Source organism: Tamandua tetradactyla, chromosome 1 (assembly GCF_023851605.1).
Source record: "Tamandua tetradactyla isolate mTamTet1 chromosome 1, mTamTet1.pri, whole genome shotgun sequence".
Lineage (NCBI taxonomy): Eukaryota > Metazoa > Chordata > Mammalia > Pilosa > Myrmecophagidae > Tamandua > Tamandua tetradactyla.
The window spans coordinates 95,432,372-95,456,891 of NC_135327.1; the positions used below are offsets into that span (position 1 = coordinate 95,432,372).

At 37.2% G+C, this 24,520-nt stretch overlaps 1 protein-coding gene across 2 annotated transcripts in view; it reads left to right on the forward strand.

The window, feature by feature from the left end:
* The window catches only part of HIBADH (3-hydroxyisobutyrate dehydrogenase), a 225,526-nt gene that overhangs the window by 24,657 nt on the left and 176,349 nt on the right, over positions 1-24,520 (forward strand). The window contains exon 1 of one of the 2 annotated variants that reach the window (XM_077121054.1): positions 16,430-16,538. The exons of the other annotated variant lie outside the window; for it this stretch is intronic. The gene's annotated coding sequence lies outside the window, so the exon portion shown is untranslated. Of the gene's footprint in view, positions 1-16,429; positions 16,539-24,520 lie in introns of those variants that run through there. 2 annotated transcript variants of the gene reach the window in all.

Genomic DNA, 24,520 nt, shown 5'->3' on the forward strand with positions numbered 1-24,520 from the left:
AATGGCAAAAATAGTTTATTTTTCTAATCCTGAGAGACAAAGAGGAGATTACAATTTGGCAGAGGGGTGGGGAGGGAAGAACTTGGTGAGTTATTGTTTAATGGGTAAAAAGTTTCTGTTTGAGGTGATGAAAAAGTTTTGGTGATAATGGCACAATATTTTGAATGTCATTGATATCATTGACTCGTATACATATAAGTAGTTGAAATGGGAAATTTTAAGCTGTATATATGCTACCACAATAATTTTTTTTAAAAAAAACTTATTTTTATTACAGAAGGCTCTAAACTGTCTTCTTTGCAATTTCTTGACTTTCTCTCTCATGGTCACAAGATAGTCTCCTGGGCACCAAGCGTCACATTTTCACACAATTGCATCCGAACACAAAAAGGCTGTAGTGGAGGGGGAAGATGGGACAGAAGAAGGGAGGCTCTGCTTCCTTCTCCTCATTCTCAGATTCCCGTCAGATGTCCACTTACATCACAGGCCATCCCTGGGACACAAGGGAGGGTGGGAATGAGAGCACTCGGCACTTTTTGCCTCTACGTGGGACACAGGTCCTGCCAGCACGGAAGTGGGGGGATGAGGGATGACTTGGGGGTGGCAACCAACAATGTCTGCCACAGGAGCCCTGTCGCTACGGTCACTGCCTGTGCCTTACAGATTTCTTACCGCCAATGAGCTAAAATGAGGAGTGGGTGGATGGCACACGGAGCAGGAGAAAGAGGAGAGGGTGGGACACACGTGGCTGGTACAGGATGACAGTCGAAAGGCTCTGTGCCCTGCGAGTTACAGAAAAGTTATTGTAAACTCTCCCCAATGCGTAAAGCATGACAAAACTACCCTTTTCCTCAGATGAATACTGAATACTAAACACTGAGAGTTCCCTCAGTAATTCTTAGCAGAACTTTTCGCATTCTCTGGAGCTTTACACATATTAAAAGTGCTTTCTGTTGTAATGGTTTGACAAGAAACTTACTTCATATTTGTTTGTTCATAATTGTTAGTCACAGAGTTCTGCACTGCCCCAGTTTCAGGTCAGGAAAGGGAGTGAAGAGTTAGGAATTCAGTGCTAGAAATCCAGAATCTGATGGAGAGAGGTAGTTTACTCTGCTTATTAAAGATAATATGCACTCTCATTTGCATTTATTAATGAACCCCTCCCCTCCCATTATAAAGTCCATAGGAAGATGCCATGGCAGGTTATTGTTTCATTCAGTAGAATTCCACTGGCTCCCAATAGTCTCCCAAGAGCTATCCTCGGAATTTTCATTAGAACAAAACAGTTAATGCATCATACAACAAGAGGGGAGCTTACTGGTCATTTTATATTGTGAAATATAGACAAGCAGATCTTTGTTTTGATGTTGTTTTTAATAAAAAACATCATAATGTACATCCTAATCAAATTTAAAAGGCAGGCATTTGAATATTTTTAATTAAAAGGACTAGTACACAGTGCCACATTTAGTCAAATCTAGAGTTCCCGTTTCAGGTTTAAATCATAAATGTGGGCATTATTGCCTTTTACAATACACCATTGATAGAACACCAACTTTAAAGCCAATTAAAGGTTGGCAGTCTTCCTACCATTGGCAAAGTAACCTTGTTAACAGTTCCCCTTGTGACAAGTTTGCAGCATAATCACTGATTTCTGGAAACCTTATTTAGCACTTATGGATATTTTGAAATCTCTAATGAATTCCTTTTTATAGACATTTTTATGTTTTACTCTAATTTTTTAAAGGTGTTCAGGTAGTTTAATTTTATACACTCAGATGGTGCATGTACCCAGATATTTATATGCGAAAGACAAAATGTGGAGTATGTAGAACTATATGCTATAAATAATACATAGTTTGCTCATAATGCTCAGATTTTAATGGTTCCATTTCTGAAATCTAATTGTATGCAAATCCACTCAGAAAAACTTCACATTAGTATCTGAATATGCAGATCTACCACAGTTTAATAAATTACAGGTGCTTAAAAATCTTGTTAGAATAAGTAATTTTTTTGTTATTTACTTCAAATAAAAGTGTTTCAGAGGCTAGTTAAATATTTTTTATCATTTCCATAGGAAATAATTTGATAAGCTTGGCAAAGATGTAAGAAACCTAAAAATGAGCTAAGAACATTGAAGTTATTTTAGTCTTGAGTTAGTAACAGTGAACAGAAAATCAATTTTCACGAATTGAAGAACAGTTTGATTATATGCTATGCAAAATGATAATGTTGAATTGAACAATAGCTACGTCCCATTAGGGTTTTTTATTCTGGCATGCTTCAGGAAGATAATATTAATTCAAGCTAACACAATGCATCCAGATAGTCAATATTAAAATTAAATAATATTAAAACAAGATTATAGAAGGCATCCCCAGTATTCAATATTAGAAATTAGATAATATTAATACAAGCTCATACAATGTATCCAGATATTGCCAGAAGATTGGTTCAGGTAGTAATAAGCAATCTTCAAAAATTCAACAACATTCAGAAGCTGTTTCCATCATTTTAATTTGTGTAATCTAGTCACACATAAATTAGCAATACTATATAGAATCAGAGGGTCATAAAGCCACATAATTTAACATGTCTTTATCCCTAACCATCTATTCCTTGACTTACAACAGTGTTTATGTCAATACTACATGTCAATATCAACATTTATTTGCCCTATTTTTAAAACCACCTCTAATGCTGTTATCCTTGCAGATTTAAGCAAGCACATATTGTTTAATTGTATTTGATAAACAGAAAAACTACTCCAAAGAATAATACCAGTTATTTAGGGATAAATTTTTTAGAATTTAGAAGAAAATACTATTTAAAAGCTAGTAAATGATGTTGGTAATGGTGAAACAACCTAAAGAAACAAAAATTAAGGTTTAATTAAATAAAGTATATATTTAGGCTGGTATAACACAGACTGTTAGTTGCCTACACGTGTCCATTCACCGTTCTTTCTTTCTTTCCTTCTCTCTCTCTCTCTGTCTCTTTCTCTCTGTCTCTCCCTCTCCCTCCGTCACTCTCTCTCTTTCTTTCTTTCTTTCTTTCTTTTTACATGGGCAGGCACTGGAAATCGAACCCAGGTCTCTGGCATGGCAGGCGAGAACTCTGCCACTGAGCCACCATGGCACCGCCCCCTTCTTTCTTTCTTTTTTTTTAAATTTCTTTTTAAATGTAATTTTACTGAAATATGTTCACACACCATACAATTGATCCAAAGTGTACAATCAGTGGTTCACAGTAATAGTTGCTCATTCATCACCACGATCATTTTTTAGAACATTTGCATTGCTCCAGAAAAAGAAATAAGAAGAAAGGAAACCCAAACATTCCATACCCCTCACTCCTTCCTCTTATTACCCACTAGTATTGCAGTCTACCCAATTTTAAGTCTTATATAGAAGTAAGTTAACTAAGACAGTGTAGTATTGACATGTATCTCAGTGGAACAAAACAAAACATCCAGAAGGTGATTCACACAAACACAGGCAACTGGCTTTTTTTTTTTTCAGTGTTGTTATTCAATCATTATCAAAGATCATGGCTACTGAATTACAGTTCAACAAACTCAGGTATTTCATTCTGGTTGTCTAGAACACTCGACACTGAAAAGAAAAATCTGTTTGAGTCAGCGGTCACAGTTATTTGTTAAATCCTAATTTCCCAGTTACACCTCCTCCCTCTCATTTGCTCTTTCTCTCAGTCTTCAGGGATATCTGGGCAGTGACTATTTTAACTTCTTTGTGCTGGAAAGTGGTGTTGACCTTCTGGAATAGAAGAATGAAACGGGTTGATGGGTTCTTGGAGAGACCAGTATCCCTGGGTTTCAGGACTTATCTGGCCTAGGATCAATCTGGAGGCCTTAAGTTTCTGAAAAAATAAACTTACTAAGAAAAACTTTTATACAGTCTTAGAGCCCAGAGCACTCCCTAGGGTTTTCAAGAATATTGTTTGTTGGAGTATGGCATACTGATCTGGATAAAGCTTTCATAAGAGTAATCTCCAGAATGACCTCTCAGTTCTATACGAAATCTCCTTAGCCAGTGAAACTTTATTTTGTTCCATTTCTTTCCCCCCTTTTGTTCAAGAAGCATTCTCAATCCCTCAATGCTAGGGCCAGGCTCATCCCTGAGAGTCATGTCTCGTTTAGGCGTAAGGGCAGTGAGTGCACCTGCAGAGTTGCCTTAGAGAGAAAGGCCATGTCTGAGCAACAATGGAGGCTCTCTGGAGGTGAATCTTGGGCATAATTACATGCAGGCCTAGCTTCACTACTGGAGAAATAAGTTTCATAAGGGCAAGCCTCAAGATCAAGGGCTTGGCTTATTAAACGGGGAGTCCCTAATGCTTGAGACAATAACAGGAATTCCCCAGGTAGGGAAATTTAATAGTTCTTCCCTCTTCCCCAATCCCTCAAAGCGACTTTGCAAATATGTTTTAAATTTCTGGAATATATCTGGGCATTACATTAACCTTTACAGAATAATAAGATCTCATCACTCCTTATTCTAGGTTCCATGCAGTTAGGTTGTTTAAATAACCTGACCAGACTGGTTAAATTAGATAGCATGCTACAGCAAATTTAAATTTTGGACCAAATAAACATCTATTCCTTTGGTCTCACACAGAAGTTGAAGTTTTAAAATACAGATAGGGGCAGGCCATGATGACTCAGCAGACAGAGACCTCGCCTGCCACGCCAGAGACCTGGGTTCGATTCCCGGTGCCTGCCCATGCAAAAAATATGTATATATATTTATTATAGTATCATTCTTTACCCTGTATTCTGATATCCCTTAGTCCTAACCAGGTCCATTTTATTCATATCTCTAATTGGAATCTGATTTCTTTTTCAGCTTCTTTGACAGTTGCTGTGCATGCACCCTTATTTCTTAATAGTCTGATTTCATTCAGGTTGGTAATGTATCACCAGCAAAAGGAACTTTCCAGTCCCCTTAAGAGTTAGGTGTAGCCTCAGGACTAAATTCTGGTTAATGAGATGGAAGCAGAAGTGGCCTGGGGCTTCTGAGATCGTCCCTTCAAAGAGCTGATTCAGCAGGGCTGGATGGCATTTTTTCACTTTACCCTTTGTCTGTTCTGCTGATGCTGAATTCCAGCAGCCAAAGGGCACCATGAAGTGGTTTGAGGCTGGAAGCACCACACAGAGAATGAAGGAGCAAAAAGATGGAAAGAGCCCAAGTCCTTAAAGACTTCTTGCAGCTTGCCAGCCTCATGGGCGGGCGAGCTGTGCAAACATACAAAGCGCTGTGTTCAGAAGAACCCTACGCTTGAGTTAATGTACTGTTGTCACTGTTTAGAAATTCTTGATTAAGTTGTGTTTTGTAAATGAAGTATAATGGGACAATGGGCCATGTGTGCAAGAAGAGAAGATATGTGCAATATGTGTGTCCCCCTTTCCTTGCTGTCCCGTTCGCATGTAAGGTTAGAAATCTGGTGGATCCATGATGAGCTGGATTCAGAGAAGCTCTAAGTGAGTAGAAGGTGCATTACATCTACGACTGATTAAGTGGGGCCCTGACAGCCCCCACAGGCTGCACTCTTCATTTAAACCAGAACTTAATACACAGAAAGAAGGCAAAGAATGGCTTTAGAAACACAAACCAAGGAACTCTATCGTATCATTCATGTTGTAACTTCCCCAAGGTAGTCAACCACTTAGTCTGAAAAGGATGACATAGAGGGAAAGGAAATGATAGGGCATCCCATGGTTCCTATTGCTTTCAGCTCTTCCTTACTCTTCAGTTAGCTCGGGTAGAGAGTTGGTGGAACGTGCAAGTCTCAAGAAGGGAAAAAAGTTTGTTTTGTTCAGTGTTTTCAGTGCTCTGGCAGGAACAAAGCGCTTATGCACAGACAAGTTACAAAATACAGATTGTGTCAGTTCAGTGATTCTGTTTATAAGTTAAATGCTTTTATATATACATTTAAAACTAATATTGTTCACTAGAAAGATGCATGGTAAATTCATGTTAATGACTAAATTTTTTGTTCCTTAGAATGACATTAAGCATAAAAATTTTAAAACATCAGGACAAATTAAGAGAGACTGTGGAAGAAAAGAAAAAGTTTTATATTTTTAGTACTTTTAATGGAAAATTTTCCTACTTTTTGGACAAGGGGCCCCATACTTTCATTTTGTGGTCGGCCCCACAGTTATGTAGCCAGCCTTGACTTGGTGGAGTCACCACATCATCCCTGAGCTGCCTGCTTTTGCTGACTTTTGTGTTTAAATCATTGTAACTTAGTTTTATCCAAAAATACTCCTGATACATATGGTATACACTGCAGCCACCAAAATACTGCTAAAGAAAGATACATGATTATTTGGAAAACTCACTTTTCTTAGGTAAAAAAAAAAAAGTGGGTTATGTACAGTATGTGACATTTTTATTTAAAAAAGTACACATATACCTAGAAAAAATAGTAATAATTACACCAAAATGTTCATAGTATTTATCTGTAGGTATTATTGTTGGCATCTATTTTGTGTGTGTATGTGTGTGATTTTCTGTAGTTTTCAATTTTTCCAAAATGAATCTTTATTACTTTTATAATTAGATAAAATTTAGAAAATTTACTAATGAGTTCTGATATGGTGTGAAATTTACTATTAAATCCGGAAATTGTATAAAACTCAACCTCTTGTAATTAGTTGCAGTTTCTTTAATTTGGGGTATTTCAAATTATAATAATTATATATGCTTGTTGTAGTAACTGAAATAGTACAAGTTACATAAGTAAAAAAGCTATTTCATCTCTATTCTGTTCTGCCATTTCTCTAAGGTAAAAATGTTAAAAGACTGACATGTATTCTTTTAAAAATTGTATGATAAAATAAAACCTTTATAATTTTCTCACACATACATACATAAACATATATACACAGGTGCAGAGAGAGAGCTTTTCTTGGTTTGTTTTCCATGTAATAGAATCCTATTATGTATATCACTCTGCAACTTACTTTTCTTCACTTACTGTATCCTGAACCTCTCTACCAGTCAGTAAAAGTTAGCATTTCCTTATTTCCCTATGCATAGATAGGAAAACATATCACTTTATATCCCATTGTGGCCATCTCAGTGTGGACCTTGTAAATGCACTCAGAAGTACTCTGTCTGTTATGCTTCGGAAGGCAGGGAGTGGTTTGTGTGGATAAAATGTTGCTTCCAAGTGAACTCACATTCATCTTGATCACAAGTCCATCAAAAAGAATGCTTTAAATTTGTGTTTTCAGACAACATATATTCTCCGCCCACGTGTTTTTGCCTTGCTTCCACTTTCTTATATTGTGTTTCGTCCTGCTTCACATTAAGATATCTATTTAGTCCCCTGGTCTGTGATGTACTTATTGATGCTTCATCCTCCACCCTAGTCTCTTGGTGGAAACTAGATTTGATGACTTGAAGCCATAAGTCAGTATTTTATTTAATCTTTTTTAGTCAAACATTAGGAAGCTAGGAAAAACTGGGGCTTTACATGAATAGTCCATATTAATGGAAACTGTTGAGAAACTGGGGAAATTTTTCTTGGTCTGCAAAATGATTACAAAATATCATGTTGATATTTTTGAATTATGATTATTCCTACCTAATACAGAAAATGGATTTTGGAAGGTGTTTTAGTTTGTTAAAGCTGCCAGAATGCAAAATACCAGAAATGGAACAGCTTTTTAAAAGGGTATTTATTAAGTTGCAAGTTTACAGTTTTAAAGTTGTGAAAATGTCCAAATTAAGGCAGCAACAAGAGGTTACCTGCACTCGAGAAAGGCTGATGCTGTCTGGAACACCTCTGTTAGCTGGGAAGGCACATGGCAACATTTGTTAGCTTTCTCTCCTCATTTCATATGGCTTGCCCTGGGGGCATTTTCTTTCTGCATCTCCAAAGGCTGTGTGGCTCTAAAGCTTTTTCCAAATTGGCTCCTTCTTAAAGGTCTCCAGTAAGTGACCCCACCTTGAATGGGTGGGTCACATCTCCATGGGAACAACTTAATCAAAAAAGATCCTACCCAACAATACCGACAAGGATTAAAGAGCATGGCTTTTCTGGGGTACACAACAGTTTCAAACAAGCACAGAAAGCATTGTCTCTAAACTGACCCAATTATAGCTTTGTGTAGATGTGGTCTCAGTGAATCCTCAGTTATCTCAGTGCCCTTATAGTATGAGGCATTTGGCAGGAAGATTCTGTCTATTCTGGGTTGCACATGCATGTTCTTAACTACACTTAAATCTTCATTTAATCTGAGCTGGCAAAGAGATACTGTAAAACCAATGGTTCTCTCATTATTTAAAAATATATTACATGAATATTTGAGTTGATTCATCTTGGTAACATGTTCATAATTGTATCATCCATTTATAACAAATCACACCTTCTTAATTTCACTTAAGGCTTTATCACCACTAATAATTTTCATTTTGCACTGACTGTGACCTGCGGTCCATGCCGATAAGACTAGGGGATGTTCCTGTCACTCTAGGGAACACGTAATTACCCTCTGGAATTATTTTCTAAAATAAATAAATAAATAAAAAATTCATTCTCCCTAAAGGAACTGAGAGAAAAATCTTTATAGGATGCAAACACAAAATATAGATGAAAAAGCGATAGCATTTGCAATATTGCGAAAATAAGCAAAAATAGGAGAAACGTCCCAAAATCTATAGCTAGAATCTTTTTTGAAAGTTAGAGCTTTGTACTGAAGGGCCTGTTGGGGCCTCTTTGTTTCTTTAAGGCCACTTGCTCACAATGGAGACAGAAAATGAAAATCAAACATAGAAAAACTAAATTGAAATTAACGCTCTGTTCCAAATGCATATTGAGAAAAGACATTTCTCTACAAAATTAGGTCACTCCAGGCGAAACGTAGTGATTAAATAGGGCTTTGTCCTTGAGAACCAGCCTGGCCAGGGGCAACGTGACGCAATTGGAGTCGTGTCTCTGGCACATGCGCCTCTCCAAATAGCTCCCTTTGCCCTCTGTGGCCACCTCCCCTCTCCCGCCCTTCTGCTCTTAGGGGTCCCAGTCCCTGACACAATCTTGCTCTCAGCTGGTAGCTAATTACTGTGTAACAGAGTAGGTTTGTGGAGAAAATTGGATGGTGAAGTATTTACAATGTATTTATATGTTTAAACATCTTTCAGTTATTAGAAACAGGGAAGAAAAATCTGGTAGTAGAAAACCAGTTTGGCTCTTGGGCAGTCAACCCGCCTGGCAATTTAATAGGATCAAACCTCAGTAATTAATTTTGTGTGGTAGTTTGTTAAGTAACCCTAAGGTATCTAAGCTGCTGCAGTGGAAGAGGGGAGGTAGAAGTGTCATTAGCAGTAATTTTATTTTCTTTTTCATAGGGCAGAAATAGTCATGGGATCAACCAGAGCCTGGAAAAACCGCTATTTCCTTCTGTGATATTTAGCTGAGGGGGAAAAAAATCACCACCAGGAGAACCATAATCAAAAGTTTTGCTCTTGTAGGGGTTCAAATATAGGGTTAATAGGCATGGATATTGGGAAAATAGAACTTAATCACCAACCACTTCCTAGCCACAGCATAAACAAACAGGCTGAAAGATGGTAGGAATGAAAGCTTTAGTATGTCCTCTGGCCAAATTCTATATTTAAGCTGGGAGAAACCCACATTTGATTAGACTCAAGTGTAAAAAATTAAGTAAACATAAGAAAAATGCTAGCTTAGTTAAGTATGAATTTTTACTAAGATGTGATATTCTTTTACATCCTTCTTTTAAATGGGATATTTTTTCAAAGTTAATTATAGCTGTAAGTTATATAGTTATATTTTCCTAATGAAGAGTTTAAATTGCTTAAGGTGGTTTCCTGGTTTGAGGACCGAGGTCTCCAAAGTTCGTCACCTATGTAATCCCAAAATAACTTTGAAAAACATTGAATCCCTTGAACATTTTACCCTGATACCTAAAAATGTTTTATAAATCTAAATCATTGCAAAGAATGTGTTTTCTGGTGCAATGTCATGTGAATATGTGCTGTAACTATATTTTTAATCAAATCCTTGGAGTTGTAGGGTTTAGCTCATTCGGTTTATGGATTGTATCCACTATGTACATGCATCACTGGAAAAGGCAGTTAAATCAGACTTATTAGCTATCTTTTTTTTTCAAGCAAGCAGATGGAAAGTTGATCAAGTACACATGCAAGAAGGGTGTGGCGGCGCCCTCGGTCCTTCTCCATTCCCCTCCTCTCCCTCCTCCTTTGCAGTCTCTTACCCCATTACTGGTTTCTAATAATTGAGGCGGGGATTCCCTACAGCTGCAGGAAGCCCTGCTGAGCTTGCAGTCTCTCCTGAGCACTCAGCCAGCCTGCTGCCATCCCTATGTTATTCTGCCTCAATAAGGACCCCTCGTCGTCCAGTTTGGTCAAATCCAAATAGGGTCTTAGAAGACATGTCCTTGTTGGGGTACATAGTTCAATGCACCGACCGCATGGCTGGCCGTGGAACCATTCGGGAATCAGGCCCAGAGCATCACCTTGAGACAGACTACAGCCTAGCTAGATTCTGATGTGATGATTATGCGAGGGGGTGGAGAGTCTCTTTAATATTTTAGCCAATCTGTACACTTTGAATATTTTACGTGTCTCGGGTAAAGTCGGTTACTAACCTTTGCTTTCGTAGAGAAGTTGAGGATTAACAGAACAATTATGCGGAAAATACAGGCTTCCCATAAACCAACCTATTATTATACCTTGCATTGATACGGTGCATTAATTACAATTGATGAAAGCACATTGTTATAAAAAAAACTGAATGATTAAGTATCATCCATGCTTTAACTTCGGGTTCACTGTGTTGTACAGTTGCCAGATTTTTAAAAATTTTTATTAATAAAATCAATCAACATACAACTGGAGGCGGTTTTATGGACCTTAAACCTAAAGCAAGAGCACTGAAGAAGGAAATAAATAAATGGGAACTCCTCAAAATTAAACACTTTTGTGCATCAAAGAACTTCATCAAGAAAGTAGAAAGACAGCCTTCACAATGGGAGACAATATTTGGAAATGATATATCAGATAAAGGTCTAGTATCCAGAATTTATAAAGAGATTGTTCATCTCAACAACAAAAAGACAGCCAACCCAATTACAAAATGGGAAAAAGACTTGAACAGACACCTCTCAGAAGAGGAAATACGGATGGCCAAGAGGCACATGAAGAGATGCTCAATGTCCCTGGCCATTAGAGAAATGCAAATCAAAACCACAATGAGATATCATCTCACACCCACCAGAATGGCCATTATCAACAAAACAGATAATGACAAGTGCTGGAAAGGATGCGGAGAAAGAGGCACACTTATCCACTGTTGGTGGGAATGTCAAAGGGTGCAACCACTGTGGAAGGCAGTTTGGCGGTTCCTCAAAAAGCTGAATATAGAATTGCCATACGACCCAGCAATACCATTGCTAGGTATCTACTCAAAGGACTTAAGGGCAAAGACACAAACGGACATTTGCACACCAATGTTTATAGCAGCATTATTTACAATTGCAAAGAGATGGAAACAGCCAAAATCTCCATCAACAGAAGAGTGGTTAAACAAACTGTGGTATATACATACGATGGAATATTATGCAGCTTTAAGACAAGATAAACTTATGAACCATGTAATAACATGGATGGACCTAGAGAATATTATGCTGAGTGAATCCAGCCAAAAACTAAAGGACAAATACTGTATGGTCCCACTGATGTGAACGAACATTCGAGAATAAACTTGAAATATGTCATTGGTAACAGAGTTCAGCAGGAGTTAGAAACAGGGTAAGACAATGGGTAATTGAAGCTGAAGGGATACAGACTGTGCAACAGGACTAGATACAAAAACTCAAAAATGGACAGCACAATAATACCTAATTGTAAAGTAATCATGTTAAAACACTGAATGAAGCTACATCTGAGCTATAGGTTTTTGTTTTGTTTTGTTTTGTTTTGATTTTACTATTATTACTTTTATTTTTTTCTCTATATTAACATTCTATATCTTTTTCGGTTATGTTGCTAGTTCTTCTAGACCAATGCAAATGTACTAAGAAATGATGATCATGCATCTATGTGATGATGTTAAGAATTAATGATTGCATATGTAGAATGGTATGATCTCTAAATGTTGGGTTAATTTCTTTTTTTCCGTTAATTAAAAAAAAAAAAAAGAGAAGGGATAATTGGAGCTGAAGGGATACAGACTGTACAACGGGACTGGATATAAAAACTCAGAAATGGACAGCACAATACTACCCAATTGTAATGCAATTATGTTAAAACACTGAATGAAGCTGCATGTGAGGTATAGGTTTTTTGTTTTTGTTTTTTTTGTTTTTTTTTCTTTCTATTATTGTTTTAATTCTTATTCTGTTGTCTTTTTATTTCTTTTTCTAAATCGATGCAAATGTACTAAGAAATGATGAATATGCAACTATGTGATGTTATTAAGAACTACTGATTGTACATGTAGATTGGAATGATTAAAAAAAAATCAATCAACATACAACACGAACATTCTTAACATATGAACATTCCATACTTGGTGTGCAATCAATGCTCACAGTATCATCACATAGTTGTACATTCATCACCATGCTCATTCCTCTGAACATTTACATCACTCCAGAAAAAGAAATAAAAAGAAAAAAAGAACAAACTCATACATACCATACATACCCCTTATCCCTCACTCTTGCTGACCACTAATATTTCTCTCTACCCAATTTATTTTAATATTGTTCCCCCTAATATTTATTTATTTTTAACCCATGTTTTTTACTCCTCTGTCCATACCGTAGATAAAAGTAGCATCAGAATAAGGTTTTCACAATCACACAGTCACTTGCGAAAGCTGTATCATACAATCATCTTAAAGAAACATGGCTACTAGAACATAGCTCTACAGTTTCAGGCACTTCCCTCTAGCCTCTCTAATACACCTTAAACTAAAAAGGGGTTATCTATATAATGCATAAGAATAACTTGCAGGATACATCCTCTTGCCTCTATTTGAAATCTCTCAGCTACTGACACTTTATTTTGTCTCATTTCTCTCTTCCCCCTTTCAGTTGAGAAGGTTTTCTCAATCCCTTAATGCTGGGTCCCAGCGCATTCTAGGATTTCTGTCCCAAGTAGAGAGAGGGAGGGCAGTGAAGTTGCTCATCATGTTGGCTGAGAGAGAGGCCATATTTGAGCAACAAAAAGAGGTTCTCTGGGGGTGACTCTTAGGTCTCATTTTAAGTAGGGTTAGCCTATCCTTTGCAGGGATATGTTTCATATGAAATAACCCCATGATTGAGGGGGTTTGGCCTATTGATTTTGTTGTCCTCACTGCTTGCAAGAATATCAGTACTTCTTCATATGGGGAAGTTGAATTTTCCCTCTTTCTCATCATTCCCCCAAGGGGACTTTGTAAATACTTTTTTATCCACTGTTCAAATCACTCTGGGATTTATCTGGGCATCTCTCTGGTCAAACCTACAAAACCGCAGCCCCATTCAAGTTTCCATGTACTTATGGTGTTCAATTAACCCGTCCATATAAGTTATATTAGGAGATGCACTAGTCAAAATATGAATTCGGTATAAAATAAATATTTTTTGCTTTAGTCTCACACGTAAGTGTGAGAATGTGAATTGCCATATGTTTTCAGCCCTGCAAAATTGACATTCTTTTGTTCTTCCTCATACAAAAACATTTTTTATTATCTATCATTTTAAGTGAGATAACATTGTTCCAAATGCAAATTCCATGAGAGAGAGTCAGAAACCTGCCCTGAGTTTGTTGCTTGGATGAAATTAGGCTTTGGTTTACCTGAGGCTTCTTTGCTTTGTTTAGGGGGGACAGGGAGTGCCCCTTCTGAAGCCATGCATTCTTAATTATCCCCTTATAAGGGCACCAAGGTCTGATTTGGTTGAGAGAGAGATATGCCTATCTTTCCTGAAGTAGGAGACTGGAGAATGTGAAAAGGGAGGTTTGGACTGGCCTAAGGGGGAGCTCTCACTGGAAAGTGACTTGTGGAAGTTGAAGATCTGAAGATTAGTAGCACTAAAGCTATCTCCCCTCATGTATGCTTTGGAAAGTCTTCATGTCTCCTAGGGATAGGAGTACTCAGTTTGAAGTCTGCTACTCTAAACCTTTTTTAGAACAGATGTGCACATATTACAAAGATATAACAAGATAGCCTACTACTGGTGAGCCACTCAAACAGCAATATGCATTCCAAAAACTCAGCAAACAGGCCACTACCAGGGTAGCTTACATTCTAAGGCCTAGTTCTTTTCTATATTATGATACAGGATTTTTAGAGATGAAAATGCCTATAAGACATAGAAATGTAAAACTAGAATAGTGGAATAAATAGAAGTGAGACTATTTTGAACTTTTGGTTCTACCTAATCATATAAATCATTTTCTGACTCCATGTTTCTGCTGAAAGTCCTAAGTTAAGAAGATATTGCATTGGGTGGGCAACGGTGGCACAGTGGCAGAGTTCTCAACTGTCAGGCCGGCAACCCGGGTTCAATTCCCAGTACCTGCCCATGTAAATAAAGAAAAAGATATCATCTTAAGAAAAAAAAAGAGATATCATATTAAGGGAAAACTTAAAGTATTACCACATCAGCAGGGTTGAAATCATGCAAAAATTGTACCCTCCACTTTGAGACCACACGTTATATGAAAATCCAGATTTTGTAATAGATAAAGTCATATTCCAAAGGAATGCAACAAATGAAATCTCTCAGCTTTACTTTATGTTAAACTTATTTTCACTTTGCTGTTCTTTCCTATAAAGCAAATCTCTCCCTTTTGTTCTCCAGGAATTGCAGAACATCTAAAGAGAGAGAACTAGCCACAAGGGAGGGTCAAATATCTGCCAGTAAACACATTTATTGCTTTTGTGTTTTAGCATTTCTGTCTCCCATCTTCAGGTAATAGCTCCCCACTTCCTCTGGGGTATTCCTCCTCCCTCACTCCATGCCATTCATACTCTCCACATCATAGAAATAGGCATGTGATCCAGGCCTCTTCATTCATAGTCTCCCATTCTCCTGACCAAACACTGGCCAGATGTTTGGCATATGACTCACACTGGGCCAATTAGAGTCCTTCCTTGGGACATTTATATAGAAATGGGAGCAGGTCTATGAAGTTGCCTGTGCTGGTTTGAAAGGATGTATGTACCCTAGAAAAGCCATGTTTTAATTCTAATCCCATTTTGTAAACGCAGCCATTTCTTCTAATCTCTATTCAGTATTGTACGTTTGAAACTGTAATTAGATCATCTCCCTGGAGATGTGATTTAATCAAGAGTGGTTGTTAAACTGGGTTAGGTGGAGGTGTGTCTCCACCCATTTGGGTGGGTCTTGATTAGTTTACTGGAATCCTAATAAAAGAAGAAATATTTTGGAGGGAGATTCAGAGAGAGCAGAGCAGAACGACATAGCCACGAGAAGCAGAGAGTCCACCAGCCAGCAACCTTTGGAGATGAAGAAGGAAAATGCCTCCCAGGGAGCTTCATGAAACAGGAAGCCAGGAGAGGAAACTAGCAGACGTCGCCGTGTCCGCCAGGTGCCCTTCCATATGAGCGAGAAACCCTGACCGTGTTCACCATGTGCCCTTCCACTTGAGAGAGCAACCCTGAACTTCATTGGCCTTCTTGAACCAAGGTATCTTTTCCTGGATGCCTTTGATTGGACATTTCTATAGACTTGTTTTAATTGGGACATTTTCTCGGCCTTAGAACTATAAACTAGCAACTTATTAAATTCCTCTTTTTAAAAGCCATTCCATTTCTGGTATATTGTATTCTGGCAGCTAACAAACTGGAACATTACCAATACACACGAATGCTGCTTTGTTGGATTTCTTATGGAAGATGATAAACAATGGAGTTTTCCATCGAGGTATAATTTGGAACAGAACCTAGAAGGTCACACGGGTAAAGTGGAGAAACAAAGAAAGATGCAAATAAATAAAGACAGTTTCATTATAGAAAAACCTTGAGCTTCCCCATGCCCTGGATGTTATTCAGACAAAGATTTACCTGCATCATTGAGGGACAAACAGGCTCCTTTAACTAATGGATGACAGCACCTAAAAACCAGAGGTCAAACAAGCAGAAGTTGCTAGGACATAAGTAACAGAAAAGTCCCATTATATGACTTTTAGGTAAGCAAAATGCTCATGCTTGCATAGATGCAATTTCCTGCACTGAAAGGACTGTGTTTGAAAAGGGATAGGGATGTAGGGCTTTTGGAGCAGATGTAAGTCGGCTTCATTGTCAAGTTTTGGATGACTGGGGGCAAGCTGAGGGTAGGGGGTGGAGGGGCACTACGGCAGCAGTAACACCTGTGTTTCAACAGCACCACCATGTGGCTGTGACGTCAACAATGGCCTAGCCCTAGCCCAGTGAGAAACTTTGGACGATGGGGAGAATCTTTGGCTTTCTCTTGTGGAGGTGCTAATAAGCAGGTCTGGTCTGCTAGTCCTGAGGTATGTAGATTTCCAGAATTGTGTCTCACAGAGAAGAAAGACATGCTCCTGTTATCAGAGAAGTCCTATTTGGATAATCCAATTTCTTGAATAATAAAATGTCCTCATGTTGTCTCCCAGGCTGGGAGATTGGAGCGTATAAGCAGTGGTGTGCCGGAGTTGGCTTGTAACAGTTTGTGAGAGTTGGTTGTTAAATTTTCAGGAATTTTGTGAGCTGGTTGCTAACTGCAGCCATTATGAAAACTTAAATACACATATTTGATTTAATGACAATACATTTATTCAAAAAAGAGTTAGCAGCTTGAGACACATCTCCATTTGTCAAATTATAGTTGAATTGCAACCATACGCTGGCTACAGATACAAATTTGTCGAAAGTCAACAAAAGTGTTCAGTAAAAATCCATTTGATATATGGAAGTTACAATAGAGTATTGCATATATATTTTTTAATTTAATTTTTATTTTGTATTTTCAAACCAAAACAACATATAAACATGAACATTCTTAGCATACAAACATTCCAGGTATGGTGCACAATCAATGGCTCACAATATCATCACATAGTAGTATATTCATCACCATGATCATTTTTTAGAACATTTGCATCACTCCAGAAAAAGAAATAAAAAGAAAAAAATCACAGATACATTACCCCCCCTTTCATTGAACACAAGTATTTCCATCTACTCAATAGAATTTAACCTTTGTTCTCCCTGTTTTTTCCTATACCCCTTGCCACTCCCTTTCATTGTTCACTAGTATTTCAATCTTCTCAATTTATTTTAACATTTGTTTCCCCTATTATTTATTTATTTTTAATCCATTTTTTTACTCATCTGTAAATATCATAGATAAAAGGAACATCAGACACAAGGTTTTCACAATTACATAGTCACATTGCAAAGCTATATCACTAGAGTATTGTACAGTTTATCATTATTTGTACATTGTATACCACACATGCTTTATATTATAAAATTTATTTACATTTATATGCATACTTTTTTCCCTCAGAGAGTTGGTTGTCAAACATTTGCCAGCACTTATAGGTTACGTGTTTAAAGTGAATTGCTAATAATAAAAAAGTATTTTATCTACTCACACCCATTTAGTTCCAAATTAGTATGACTCCATCCTGACATATACTCCATCAATGTGATGAAAAGTTCAAGCCATTACCAGGAATTCCCACACAATTGTGTCTTCAAATGCTTTGGGGACAAATAAACAAGTGCACTCATATGAAGTCTACGGTGATTCTCAAAAATCATCCTAAAGTGGCGTGTCTAATATTTCTGGAGGATAAACATTTATTTCTACCCATGTAGTTCAACCTTAGATGTCACCATTAGCTATCTTTTCATGGAAAAATAGGTAAATGGATTGCCATGTGTGACAACAACTAACACAATTCTTTTGAGACCCTAAAAAAAGGACTAAAGACAGGCTTCCTCTTCCAAAAATGGCAAACTGTACACATATGTTTGCTCTGGATGTCATTAAAATTATAGTAAAGGGGGCAGGCCACAGTGGCTCAGTGGCAGAATTCTTGCCTGCCATTCCATAGACCTGGTTTGATTCCTGGTGCCTGCCCATGAAAAAAAAAATTATAGTAAAGGACCAAAATCAAAAAGGAAATAAAATCATAAGAATGAAGAGGATTGGATGAGAATCATAAACAGATGAGAGACTTTTAGAAAAATTTATGGAGAAAAAAAATTTATGAGAAAGAACCATGTGATGGATTAAAAAGAAGGAAGGAAACTACAACCTGTATACAGTCTGGAGAGGCTGCCATGGAGTAGGAATGAATCTGTACAATAGAAGTTCAGAGTCGGTCTGGGGTTGGAGAACGTGGAATCAAACCATCAATTAAGCATAAGTGCAAGATAAAGATATTCAAGGACTCAGAAATCCCCTTTCCTGGGAAGTTACATGAGGATGTCCTCAAGAAACCAAGGGGGAGGGAAATCAGGAAGAAAATGACCTGGAATACAGAAAATGTGGAATTAAACAGGGGTTCAATGAAAAGAAATCCCTAAATGACTACTAGGCCTAGAAATTTGTTACAAATTAGTGTTAGAATTCAGTGGGGACCAAAGTGAATGTCTTCAATAAAAGAGGAAAAAATTTCATGCTATAGATAAAATGAATAAGAATTATAAGATATTTGGATGTATTGAAGAAGGTATGATCTTTCTTTCAGAAAAAAATTAAGAACTTTAGGAAAAACAAAGTAAAGTTGTAGTCCAAATATTAATACATCTAAAATACTGTATAATTTTGAGCAATTTGAAAAGCCTAAGGAAAAATAGTCTATTTGACTATGATGTCAGCAGTATTTTCCTTCACATAGTATAGGGATCCTACATTGAATCTATAGTGGAAATATTTTAATACAAGCAAACCCTTGGCTCTGCAGTGATCAATATTTTCATGGTCTAAATAGTAGATATATTAATTGCTGTTCAACTTTAGAATCTTTTTGTAGATAAAACAGAAAACTTAACTATGACCACAGAACAAAATATAAATCATTCTTGACAATATAAGAGGTAAAGTTGATATAAATTGGGGATGTAAAACTTGAGGGAGAGAAGTAAAGGGCTGGGAAGGAGACTAATAGCTCCATTTGACATAATGAAGAGTGAAACAACACTGTTGTAGATTAAGGAAACAAGAAATAGAGGTTTAAACATATAATTTTACAAAATTTAAAAATGACATAATTAAATATCTGGAAGAAGAAAAGCAGGGAAGAGAGGTGATGAAGAAACAACAGAGTTAAATCTTCATCTTTCAGAGTAAGGGATCAACAAATAAATGAAGAAATTACAATATAACCGTTATTTAGATTTATGGAAGTTTGCTAGAAGAAGTAAATGCCTTTTACTTCTTACTAGAAGTAAAAGGCATTACTAGGAAATGCCTAACCGGTGTGGCTTCTGGGGATCAGAGAACTATTGTCTCTCATTATAATTGCTTCTATAAGATGAAAAAAACCTCAGACCATGTGTATGCATTGCTTTGATAAAAATAAATTTTAAAATAAAATAGTGAGACAGGATAGCACATGAAACAGGGCTCTGAAGTCAGTTTGCACATGTTTAGTCTCAGCCCATCACTTAGTAGCTGTGTAGCTTTGGGCATGTTGCATAATCACTTTCTGCCTTATATGCCTGTTCTGAGGATTAAGTAAGATAATGTATGTAAAATGATTTGCAAAGTGCCTAGTCTAGGGGAAGTGTCCATATTGTCGTCTAATTGTGAAATAGACAACAACAGAGGCTTTGGGAAGTTTATGGGGGTGGGTGGGGCTTTTTCTACTACCTAAATTTACCTCCCTTGAATATAAATTGGTAGGACCTCTTTAGAAGGGATTTCGACAATAACTCTTAAAATGCAAAATGTGTATTTTCTTTTACTCAACTATTCCACTTCTAGGAATCTATCCTTAGATTTATATTCACATCTGTGGTAGTTAGATTCAGTTGTCAACTTGGCCAGATGAAGGTGCCTAGATCTATTGCTGTGGACATGAGCCAATGGCATGTGAACCTCATCTGTTGCTGATTACATCTGCAGTCGGCTAGGAGGCATGCCTGCTGCAATGAATGAGGCTTGATTTAATAGGCTGGTGCTTAAATGAGAGAGTTTAACGTAGCACAGCCCAAGCAGCTCAGCATACCTCATCTCAGCACTGGCAGCTTAACCCAGGCCTTTGGAGATGCAGAAAGGAATTACCCCAGGGAAAGTTGTTGGAACCCAGAGGCCTGGAGAGAAAGCCAGCAGAGATCGCCCTGTGCCTTCCCACATAAGAAAGAACCTCATTTGAAAGTTAGCTGCCTTTCCTCTGAAGAACTATACGTTAACTAAATAAATCCCTTTTTATTGAAAGCAAATCCATCTCTGGTGTGTTGCATTCTGGCAGTTAGCAAACTAGAACATCTTGGCTCAAAGATGTCAACTTGAGGATATTGACATATCGTTGTTTATAGTAGCAAAAAAAATAGTACTGGTTAAATGAATTGTGGGATATCTATACACTGGAGTACCATCCACCCTTTAAAAAGAATGAAATAGATCTATAGGTGATGATTTGAAATAAACTCCAAGATATATCAAGTGCAAAAAGTAAGGTCTAGAACAATGTGCATATTTCGCCTCTATTTGAGTAGAAATGAGGACACACACCAGTGAAGCTTATCCTGTGGTTGACTTTGGAGAGGTGGATGATGTGTGAAATGAGATGGACATTTAGTTTGTATGCCCTTTTACACTGCTTGAATTTTACCAGATAAATGTAAAAAAAAAATTAAAGTGAAATAAAATGAAAATGAATTCATTATTTCAAGTTGGATGCTTTTACCTAAAAGTAACAGAAAGCCAGACTCTACTTGGTTTTTATTGGCTCATGTAATGGGAATTCATTGGCCCATATACCTGGAAGTCCAGAGCAGGGAATCCTTCAGGTTCAGATGCGTCCAGCCTGCTAAGACTGTTACTCTTCTGTTTGTTGGACTCATCCTCACATTGGCTTCTTTCATGGCAAAATGTTGTCCCACGTCTGCCCTCCTCAATGTCCAGAGAAAGAAAGTATTTCTTCTTATGCTTTTTCAGGAGCCTCTGCCATCACTTCTAAGCCTTTGGGCTAAGATCAAGTGTTGAAACTTCTGCAAATCTCCTTTCATCTCACTGTCCCAAACAGGTTCATATGTTGTTCCAGAACCATTCCTTGCGGCCAGATGGATGCCATGTGCTGAGTGACTTAGGCCTGGTTTCCTGCACCAATCACTGTAGCAAGGAAGATGGAATTACCCTTAATTCAAAATAGCCTGACCCTGAAGTACCCAAGATGGGTCTGTACCTGTGCTTGGATCCTGTTAGGAAGGGGAGAGAGGGAGTTAGATGCCCTGCCAATCACCAACAGAGATTATTACTCCCACCCTAGTTTCCCCAGTGCTATTAGAAAAGCCTTTCCATATCAACTAGTTCCATCCCCCATCCCATATTATTGACAGCCTTTTCCAACGTGAAAAAGTTAGAATGGGCATAACCCAAATTTCCCTTAAGATTAGGTGAAAGTTCAAAGGAGAAGATAAAGTTATAACAGAGAAAATAGGATTTAACAAATGAGTATGACTGCTGAATCATTATATTGATATTTTTTTAGTCTCCAGTGTCTTGGAGCAGCCAGAAGAAAAACCTGAAATTGTGGAACCGTGACCCATACCAAACTCTGAAATTTGTTCTATAACTAATTGTTGTGGTGTGCTTTGAAATTTATTGCTTTTTTAATACACATTTTATTTTTCACAATAAACATTTTTTTAATTAAAAAAAGCCTCCACTGCTGCCTCCACAGTTCATAAAATTACTGTCAAAGAAAATGACTTAATTCCTTTTCTAAGGTAACAAACACAGTAAAGCCTGGCAATAGTGACCATAGTATGTCCTTTGAAAAGACATTATTTTTAGGAAGCCCTCCCACTTTATATAAACTAGATCATTTATTAGATCATCCTATCACTTAGAATATAACCATTGGGGGAATAGAACTATATCTTCAAAAATACCAGACATTAGGAGAATATAGTATAACGATTGCCATGATGAATGTACAATAATTATAAAATTCAAAGTGGGATGCATTAGGTTCAACTTTCCCTCACTAGTGATTGGCTTCAAAGAAAGATTGCTAGATTTTGGAAAGCTTATAAAAGGCCTAATAAATAAGCTACAGATTATTTCCTTGCTAATAATAGAATCAAGTTCAAATTACTGCATACATTGCATCCCCCAGATTCAGTCAGAGTTAAAGTAAATATTGTTTCTATTTGAGTGAAGGAAGAGCAATTTGAAACTTTCTGGTTTTACTGTATTTCATAGTATGTCCAGCAAAAGTCAATCTTCCTGAAACTAGAGCTGAAAATTTCATGGGTACCATCTACAAAATGATTGCTGATGGCTATATTTCAGACTTCAGAGTCTAGCCCTTTAGGATTGAAGGTTTTCCTGGTATTTTTCCAGGTGGGTTGCTGTAGTAGTCATAGCAGTGAACAGTAGAGACTTATTTGGAGATATGCCACATAATTGCAGTGGTATTTGAGGTTTCAGTCTTCATTGCAAATGCATGAGGCCCAGGGTTAGGTTTATGACGGGGTCACCAACTTCATGACTGCTGTGGCAGCGGTTGGATTCCAAGCAACCTCCTGGTCCATCTCTAGAACTGCACTCTCCACTAGTGCGGCCACTGGCCACGTGTGGCGAATGAGCACTGGAAACGCAGCTGGTTCAAATTGAGGTGTAGGGTAAGTGTATAAGAGACCTAGGATTTTGAAAATTTAGTATGGAAAAAAGAATTGCATGGTGAAATGACAATTTGTAAAATATCCCTTGTTTCTTTATACTCATTTAAAAGTTGGCTACTAGAGAATTTAAAATGACATGGTTCACATATTTCTCTCAGATTGCACAACTCTAGAATTCACATGAAGCCATCTGGTCTTGGGCTTTTCTTTTTTCGGAGCTTCTTGATGACTAATTCAATCTCCTTACTTATAATTGGTTTGCTGAGGTCGTCTATTTCTTCTTGAGTCAACATTGGTTGTTCACGCTTTTCTAGGAAGTTGTACATTTCATCCACGTTGTCTAGTTTATTAGAATACAGTTGCTCATAATATCCTCTCATTACTGCTTATTTCTTCAGGGTCAGTGGTTATGTCCCCTCTCCCATTTCTGATTTTATTTATTTGCATCCTCTTGCTCTCTCTCTTTTTCAGCTTAGCTAAGGTTTCTGATTTTATCAAGGAACCAACTTCTGGTTTTGTTGATTTTCTCTATTGTTTTTATATTCTCAATTTCATTTATTTCTGCTTTAATCTTCTTTGTCTCTTTCCTTCTGTTTGCTTTGGGGTTAGTTTGCTGTTCTCTCTCTAGTTCTTCCAGGTAAACAATTAATTCCTCAAGTTACGCTCTTTCTTTTTTAAAAAATAGAGGCATTTAGAGCAATTAATTTCCCACTCAGCACTGCCTTTGTTGCATCCCATAAGTTTGATACGTTGTGTTTTCATTCTCGTTTGTCCTGAGATATTTACTGATTTCTCTTATAATTTCTTCCTTGACCCACTGGTTGTTTAAGATGCATTGTTTAGCTTGGCCCTCTGCCTGTTATTGATTTCCAAATTCATTCCCCTATGATTTGAGAAAATGTTTTGTATACTCTCAATCTTTTTAAGATTATTGGTTGAGTCCTGCTTGCCTCCACTCCAGCATCTTTGTATGAATTAGATTTTTTTTTAATGGTTTTTAGCTGATGTTCATGAAGAGCAATGTTCTTAGAATGGGGCTGCTAATTGAAGAAAATCCTGTCTAAGTAGGTGCATTTCTTCACTAGAGCTGTGTCACACCAACCTTTGGGTCCTCGGCTGGAAAGTAGAATCAAGTCTTAAATAATGGCTTTTAGGAAATTTTTTTTGTGTGCGTGTGTGTGTGTGTGATTACTCTTGGGGCTATATATATATATTTTTTTTATTCATGGAAAAAAAAGAAATTAACACAACATTTAGAAATCATACCATTCTACATATGCACTCAGTAATTCTTAACATCATCACATAGATGCATGATCATCGTTTCTTAGTACATTTGCATCGGTTTAGAGGAACTAGCAACACAACAGAAAAAGATATAAAATGTTAATATAGAGAAAAGAAATAAAAGTAGTAATAATAGTAAAAAACAAAACAAAACAAAACAAAACAAAAAACCCTATAGCTCAGATGCGGCTTCATTCAGTATTTTAACATGATTACTTTACAATTAGGTATTATTGTGCTGTCCATTTTTGAGTTTTTGTATCTAGTCCTGTTGCACAGTCTGTATCCCTTCAGCTCCAATTACCCATTATCTTACCCTGTTTCTAACTCCTGCTGGACTCTGTTACCAATGACATATTTCAAGTTTATTCTCAAATGTCCG